The sequence below is a fragment of the Schistocerca nitens genome, chromosome 5 (assembly GCF_023898315.1).
Source record: "Schistocerca nitens isolate TAMUIC-IGC-003100 chromosome 5, iqSchNite1.1, whole genome shotgun sequence".
NCBI lineage: Eukaryota > Metazoa > Arthropoda > Insecta > Orthoptera > Acrididae > Schistocerca > Schistocerca nitens.
In genome coordinates, this window is record NC_064618.1 from 252,228,589 (window position 1) to 252,237,163 (window position 8,575).

The following is an 8,575-nucleotide window of genomic DNA, read 5'->3' on the forward strand; positions in this document are numbered from 1 at the left end:
CCTGTACCACATTTACACTGAGGTTTACTAGTAGTTACTGATTTGAGTAATGTAAAAGTGCCTATGTGAAGGCCTGAGATACGGGTATTCATCTAATTATTCATCTAATAATTCATTCTGAATCTCTGAAGATCTATCCTACACGAAGTTCCTTAACCATTTTAAGATGTTTCCTGCACTTACTTCTCCTTGTCTAGGATGTATTAATTTCGGGGACAACTAAGACTAAGAAGCAAACAGAGCAAACTTCTTATCAGCCGACATCGTGGGCATACATCACTAATGTACTTCGAAAACCACGTCGTAACAAATAATTTTCTTGGATGGGTGGGAAACCTTCTAGATAATAAGGTATTTGAAACACTGTATCTCATATCGGACACGATATGGACTTGTTTACAGCTTACTTATGCAACCAGTGGAAAATTCACCTTTGACATTGTTTCACTAGAACATCATTGGCATTCGAAATTTGCTTCCAGTTTCCGCTGCTACATACCTACTTTCTTTCTTCGATTAAAATAGTAGGACCAAGGGCAGCCACCCCAGTTTACGTAGTCTTTGGTGAATGTCGTATTTTTCTCCTGTCTCTAATGACTTTGGTGAAGAGACGTTGAGCACCATTCTTCCATCAGTTATAAAGGCATGGCTTCCGCCCGTGCTAGGAACTTCATCGTAGGCTGATGTTCGCTCTAATGTAGTTCAGTGTGACTGTCTGGAAAGTCGAGTACTGAGGGAAAGCCATTCATAGACAGCTGGGTCACAGTGCTTGTATCTGAGGCTCCAGATTTTTTGTAAGAATAGGACATAAACGGTCCGATATACTTCCATAACCGATTGTCGAGTATTGAGGCAAAGTCGATCGCGACTTCTAATAACAAGCTCTTTGGCCATAAACAAGTTAATTCCTTTGTTTTCTTATAAATGAAAGCATTTCTGACAACAGTAGTATATTCCTGACTGCATTCTGATTTAGTTGATACCACATAATCCTTCGAAACTGTGTTTTGTGACGTCCGTATTTCCAGATTTACAATTTTGTACCAGTTGAGTTCTTTGCAGCATATTTTGCCACCACGAATTTCTTGGGGTATCAACTTCTTTTAGCTAATTCCAAAACTGTATCACATATGAAGGAAGAAAGCTGTTACATGATATTCGAATTCATTTATTTATAAGAGAGTTTTACAAAGAAAGATACATTCAGCAACGCTGAGGACAAATGATCATGTTGTACACATACAACTGTAATTCCAACGCATGGGCATAATTTATGTTAGTAAAATATAAATCGGAATACTGAATACACCAAAACTTTCTAAACATTACACTCATCGAGATCCAAGCTTGGTTTTGGAACCAGCACAAAAATTCTTTTAAGATACAAAACTTTAGACGCGAATGGTCAGTCGTTCTAGATTTCCTACAAATTTCTCTTACTTTATTTCGCAAACATATGACACACAGTTTAGCGTAAATAATACTTTACTGTATAATGGTTTCTGCCACATTCATACACATTTAAACTAATTTATTATACGTGAGAAGTATCTTTCAACTTAATATTAATACAAATGAAAATTGAGAAAGCCTTCATGCAGCTTACATATATTATTAAATACATGTTTATTCATAGTTTTCTTACATCACATCCCTTAAACTTACGGGGAGAGGTATGCCTTTAAATACGTTTCTTCTGGGTCCCAAGCGTTACTTGGGAGCGAGTTGGAATTGTGGTACGTTACGTAGAACGGCGATACTTTGCGTTTTCGTTAATACCTACCAAATGTAGGTTCGAAATAGCACTAACTGTGTCCCATGTTAGTCATGAGATTCTTTTGTGAGTTGTTTGCGAAATAAATACTGAGTTACGAAGGCATTGTTCGATGTTCTAAATCCTCGCAACACCAGGCGGACAGGTGTATTGTACAGTGAATGGCTTCTCAGACATTATTTTTACAGACCGCAAGCACAAGTGCCGCTACAAAGGCAAAGTGGTTGTAGAGGAAGAAGCGAGACAGCGTTGTAGCCTATCACGGATGTTATTCACTATGTACATGAAGCAGGCAGTGAAACAAACCAAGGCGAACTTTGACGAAAGAAAGTTCAGATACAAGGAACAGAAATCTTGAGGCTTGCCAACGACTTTGGAATTCTGTCAGTGACGACAAAGAACTTCGATGAGCATTGAACGAAATGGATAGGTCCTGAAAAGAGTTACAAAGATCAATATCAACAAAAGTATAATAAGAGCGTAATCTGAGGAAATTAGATTAGGGAAAAATGACAGTAAAGGTAAATGAGTTTTACTGTTTGAGCAGCTAAATAATGGATGATGATATGAAATGCAGACTGACAATAATGAGTGAAGCATTTCTCAAAAAGGAAAATCTATTACATCTAATATATATTCATGTAGTGTGGAGTCCTTTATGAAGGTATTTGTCCATTATGCAACTTTGTACAGAAATGGAACATGGACGATAAGAAGTTCAGTAGGAAGAGAATAAAAGCTTTTAAGATGTGAGGCTACAGAAAAAGACTATATCGGCAGATCGAATAAGGGCGAGGAGACACTGAGTCAAACTCGAGCAAACAGAAATTTATGTCACAACTTGACTAAAAGGAGGGATATACTGAGGAATGGTCAATTTGTTAGGAGAGGGAAGTTTGGAGGCTAAAAATGCAGAGCGATAAGAAGGCGTGAACACAGTAAGAAGGAAATGGAAGATCTGTCAAATGACTATCAGTTTGACTTTAGGAAAGGTAAAGGTATAAGAGAGGCAGTACTGGCGTTGCGATTGATAATGGAAGGAAGACTAAAGAAAAATCAGTACGCACACATAGGTTCAAAATAGTTCAAATGGCTCTCAGCACCATGGGACTTAACATCTGAGGTCATCAGTCCCCTAGACTTGGAACTACTTAAACCTAACTAACCTAAGGGCAGCACTCACATTCATGCTCGCGGCAGAATTCGAACCTGCAACCGTAGCAGCAGCTCGGTTCCGGACTGAAGCGCTTAGAACCGCTCAGCCACAACGACCGGCCACGTTCATAGGATTTGTCGACATGGAAAAAGCGTTCGATAATGTAAAATGGTGCAAGATGCCCGAAATTCTGGGAAAAATAGGATTAAGTTACAGGGACAGACGGGTAATATGACAATATGTACAAGAGCCAAGAGGGAATAATAAGAGTGTACGATCAGCGACAAAGTGCTCGGATTAAAAACGGTAAAACATGGATATTATCTTTCGCCCCTACCGTTCAGTCTGTACATCGAAGAAGCAAAGTATCGGCAGTGGGATTAAAATTCAAGATGAAAAAATGTCAGTGATAAGATTCGCTGATGACTTTCCTCAGTGAACGTCAAGAAGAATTACGATATCTGTTGAATGGGATGAACAGTCTATTGAATACAGAATGTGAACTGAGTGTAAAATGAAGAAATAGAAAAGTAATGACAAGTAGCAGAAATGAAAAACGTGGGAAACATAACGGCAATTTGGAGATAACGAAGTAAAAAACTTTAAGCAATTCTGCTATGTAGCAGAACATAGAAAGCAGGCAGAAACTGAGAAAAAGGGGATTTCTAGCCAATGGAAGCCCACGAGTATCAAAAGTATGCCTTAATTTGAGTAAGAAGTTTCTGAGAATATACGTTTGGAGCACAGCATTATATGGTAACGAAACACGGACCGTGGTAAACCCAGACAGAAGAGAATCGAAGCCTTTGAGATATAGTGCTACAGAAAATGTTGAAAATTTGGTAGACTGATGAGGTAAGGAATGAAGAGGTTCTCCGCAGAACCTACGAGGAGAGGAACATACGGAAAATACTGACAAGAAGTAGGGACACTGTGATAGGACTTCTGTTAAGGCATCAGGGGATAACTTCAGTGTTACTAGAGGGAGCTGTAGAGGGGAAATACTGTAAGGGAGGCAGGACAGTGACTGGAATACAACCAGCAAATAACTGAGAACGTAAGTTGCACTAGCTACTCACAGATGAAAAGTTTGACACAGGAGAGGAATTCAGGAATTCGTGGCAGGCCGCATCAAACTAAACAGAAGGCTCGTGATTTAAAAAAAAAATAAAAAAATAAAAAAATAAAAAAAAGTTCCATTAGTTGTGTACAGACGAAGTGACCTGCATAGCATAGACCAGTGTACAGAAGTACATCAAATAGATTTCTGGGCTGGAATCCGTAACGACAACTCCTTTACAGGTAGCATGAAGTTGCTAGCAGAGCAATAACTAAGACTGATTGTCGTATCCGTAGCACGTAAACATTATGAGCCCAAGAGCAAAATATTTCGTCCGTCTCTAAACATGACAAAAACATCGCATTCGCTACCAAATGCTACTTCAGGGGACAGCAGCAACTCGTTTATAATTTTTTTGTGGCAGCAGTGGAGGGCAACAAGTGGCCACGGCCTTTTTTTATAACTGGACGCTGGCTGGCATAACTGTGAAACTGTATCTCATGGTCCGCGGTGCGTTTTATGTATGAGCAGAAGACGATAGGCTAAACACCTAAAAAAGGCGCGGCGACCGGTTTTTGGAACACGCGCATGCGCTATTAGAGGTCAGCTTCTACGCACGTTTTCGCCGTCGTCGGTGAACCCCCGAAGCCTACACTCGCCTGGAACCGGTCCTGTTTTGTTTTCGCTAACACGTGACGCTGAGACGCAGGTACACATGCGTGTCTGTAACCGTCGTGCTGCTCCCAGAAGTTCTCGCGCCTGACGTGTTTTGGTCCTGTCCGTCCCTGAATGCTTAAGGTATAAAAGCTCCGCTCTGCCGAAACGTTCACCAAACTCGTTGTGAACAGTGAGCTGTCATCTTACCTCGGCGACATGAAGAGCTTCCTGGTAAGTATTCAGTACAGATACTACTAATAATCACTCCTTTATATTGTTTGAACGTTTACCATTGTCTCGAGGACGACCAGATATTTCTGTACAACCGAAAATTGCGTGATAATGCTTATGTTACGTAGACATAAATTGGTGGAATAATGTAGTAGCATTTCAGAAAGACGGTAATAAAATTTTACCAATATAGATGAAGGGATCGAGGCAGAACAGCTTACGATGAGTAGGTGCGCATTCAAACCACCGTATCTATGTCCCTTTCCGAATATAACAGGTTACCAAGAGTCCTATAATACGGATAAAATAGCTTCCGCACACTGCACAATGTTTAGTAAAACTTACGCTCATTAGTCGCTACACCGCTTCTCTCAACTACAGAAGATGGTTCTCATCTAGCTGACTCAAGTTTTCTTAGTGGAACTGATTTTCTGGCATAGGCTGATCATTATATAGCAGTTAGAGAATTTTTCTACCCTTCTGCATTAAGAAGCTACATGAAAAAAATTTCTTTTGCTTACAGCATGTTATATCTCTTACTTCAGTGTGGCGGAAAAGCGACATACGTTAGGGCCCTTGGTAAGAGTATCACACACGGGGTTTTTTCGCGTTGTAAGCGCACATAAAACATTAAAATATTTGTTTGGAATCACGGAAGCGAAACCCTACATCTACGGAGCTTTGGACGAGCGAACGGTTATTTATGACTGTGAGGTACTGAATCAGCATACTCTAAAAGGAACCTAATTATTATCCGGTCTGGACTGGAAGATTGCCATTGTTAAGTGGTTTAAGTTACTTCGTGCACCGAGGGTATCTACTTCTAAGTTACTCGTGTTGGCAGCTGTTCTTGATTCCCATTCTGGAATATTTAATCCGTCTTCTTGTGAAGGAATTCCGCGAAACCGTGTTCAGAAACTCCGCTTTAGTGACAATGTCATCGGCAGCATTAGCCCTACAATCACACATTTACGGTATTGACGTAGCATATATAGTGTGTTCATCATAAGGATAAACCTGATGTAAACATTACATCATGTATTCTTCCACTTTTGCGTGAGTCTGATTGGATCTCGGTTTCGCGTGGAGCCGAAGCCACGCTGTGTCCGTTACAGTCAAGTACGATCATACAATACGTTTTATGTTGTGTTACACGTACAAAGGCTGAGCGATAATGCGGGACAACAGCTTTACCTGCGCATTTAACCCGGACGTCACTGGTCCAACTACAGCGCAATGATGGCAGTACTTGCAGTTCAGACGTGAAAAGAGACGAGCAGAGAAACAATATAGGTTCGAACGGCATTTAATTGTTAAACAGAATGAAATAATTTTCGGCAAAACTCTAGCACGACCGCACGCTTCTTAGGTGAGCAGACGGGAAGCATAAAATGCTCTCTTTTTCACCTAACGTGGTATTCTAATTACAAACAAGAGTGATGAAAATTCTTAACTTAAAAGTAGGGTAATATTTCTGAGCGATATATGTGTAATGCAAAAGCATACTGCGTATTGTTCAATACTGAAGCCACTGAAGGTATCAATTACAGTCGGTCGTCTCCTAATCTCTGAACTCCTTCCTAACACCAATCGGAGAAATATATTTCAGTTCTGGAACTGTCATCTGCCACGTTGACAACGAGTCGATCAACAACAGAATACACGAAGCCACTCAGGCGCCGCCTTTTCTCCTCTTCTTTTATGACGTGCCGTTCTGTATCCCGCCTGTGATATGTGAAAAAGCTGCGTGAGTTAGTTCCATTGCGTCTTGTTATTTCTCGCGACAAATCGCTTAACTTGGCTCCAGATCAGTTCTGTTGGATCCATATCGAAAAGGTACAGAGGCAAATGTAAAAATGTAGCATATTCATGGTGTGTTCGATGCTGTGAAAATGATTGTTTTTCAAGTTTCTATCGAGTACCGATTCCGCTATGCATCCGATGTGGATTTATCTCAACTATATCAACTGTAACACGCAAAATTTCAACGCCAACTTTTTTCTGTGAATTTATGAAAGACACTAAGTACAACTTATTTCTCGGCATTTACCGTCTTCCACACGCGTGTTTCACTACGGAGCAGCACGTAGCCTCAGACATTTTCATATTACGTATTAACAGCGCGACAATGAGGACACAACAGTACGGAGATTGTAACTGTACGCGTTTTTTTAAATAATAATTACACAGCTATAGCGTGATTAAGAAAACTTTGATGGCTGTTAAAACATCAAAAAATCTTAAAGTTTCGTTTAACATAAATTAATAGTAACATATCTAATACATGAGTAGGACCTACTTCCGGGGGCGTAACAACACCAGTGTACGGATTCTACTGCATGTGACCAACCATCGCCTTTGTGTTTGTTTACATCAGGTTTATTCGTATGATGGCCGGCCGAAGTGGCCGTGCGGTTAAAGGCGCTGCAGTCTGGAACCGCAAGACCGCTACGGTCGCAGGTTCGAATCCTGCCTCGGGCATGGATGTTTGTGATGTCCTTAGGTTAGTTAGGTTTAACTAGTTCTAAGTTCTAGGGGACTAATGACCTCAGCAGTTGAGTCCCATAGTGCTCAGAGCCATTTATTCGTATGATGAGTAGAGTGTAGTAGACATTGTTGAATTTGAGGAATACTGAATCTCGTTACAAGCCTAAAAATAATTATAGAATGGATGTGTCTTGTAGGAAGCAAGGTAAGAGGTAGTGTAGCAAGTTCACATGTTATGTGGTTCCCAAATGTCTCGTTGCAGAAGTAGGCTCATTTCGTGACGCTTCTCCCTTCTCCTGCTGTGCAAGCGTCGCTGGAACGTTATTTGCATTTTGCTTTAAACTCTCCCCTTCACGCCGTAACGTGCTGCCCACTGTCGGACAGGTTGTCATTGCGGCGCTGCTGGTGCTGGCTGCCGTGTGTTGCGTGTCGGTGCAGGCCGCTGCGGTGGCCGATCCGGAGGCTGCGCACCACGGAGGACAGCGCGGTGGCGGCGGCCACCATGGGGGACACCATGGCGGCGGCAACTATGGCGGCGGCCACCATGGGCACCACGGCTGAGGGGCCTGACTTCACCACTGTAACTGCAATTCCTATGGCGTCAACTGGATTTCTTCCAGGAGACCTGCAGTGCCAAAGCTGCTTGCTCTGCCAGATGTCATTATGAGTAAAGGCATCTGTCTGTATATATTGTAAACAATAAACACTTGTTCTTAGTATATATGCTGTTTTTACTGGATTAAGAAATAGCAGATCCTATCCAGACCAAATTCTAAACTGTAAACAAATAATTCGGTAAATGAAACATCACGTACTCGTAAAGTGTTAGCACTAATATTTGCTAGTTTTAAAAACGCAAATGATTTAATATACGTAGACTCCCTCCTCAAAACGTTGAAGGAATTTGTAATAGATAGGAAAACTCTCGGAACAACTACACCAACTTCCACTAACACAGTATATAAAGTTAAAGTTCTTGGAGCCACTTCTAGTGCCTTCCAAGCTGTATCAAGGGTCAGACTATAGACAGTTTGTCACCATTATTATTCAGTTGTGTGGAGGAAAAAGAATGTAAAACAGAAGAATAAAACAAAACGTTAATAATTTCGTATGGCTGAATAGATCGAAAGAGGAAATAAGTTGTTACAGACGACCTCGTTATAATAGTTGTAACCATAGAGAATGAATGGAAAAAAAAAACTAGAATTTC

At 40.9% G+C, this 8,575-nt stretch overlaps 1 long non-coding RNA gene across 1 annotated transcript; it reads left to right on the forward strand.

Moving 5' to 3' along the window:
• Window positions 1-4,614: 4,614 nt before the first annotated feature.
• Window positions 4,615-8,084, forward strand: LOC126259645 (uncharacterized). The gene is made up of 2 exons (XR_007546546.1): window positions 4,615-4,878; window positions 7,750-8,084. It is a non-coding gene; the product is annotated as an uncharacterized LOC126259645 (long non-coding RNA).
• The last annotated feature ends 491 nt before the right edge of the window (window positions 8,085-8,575 follow it).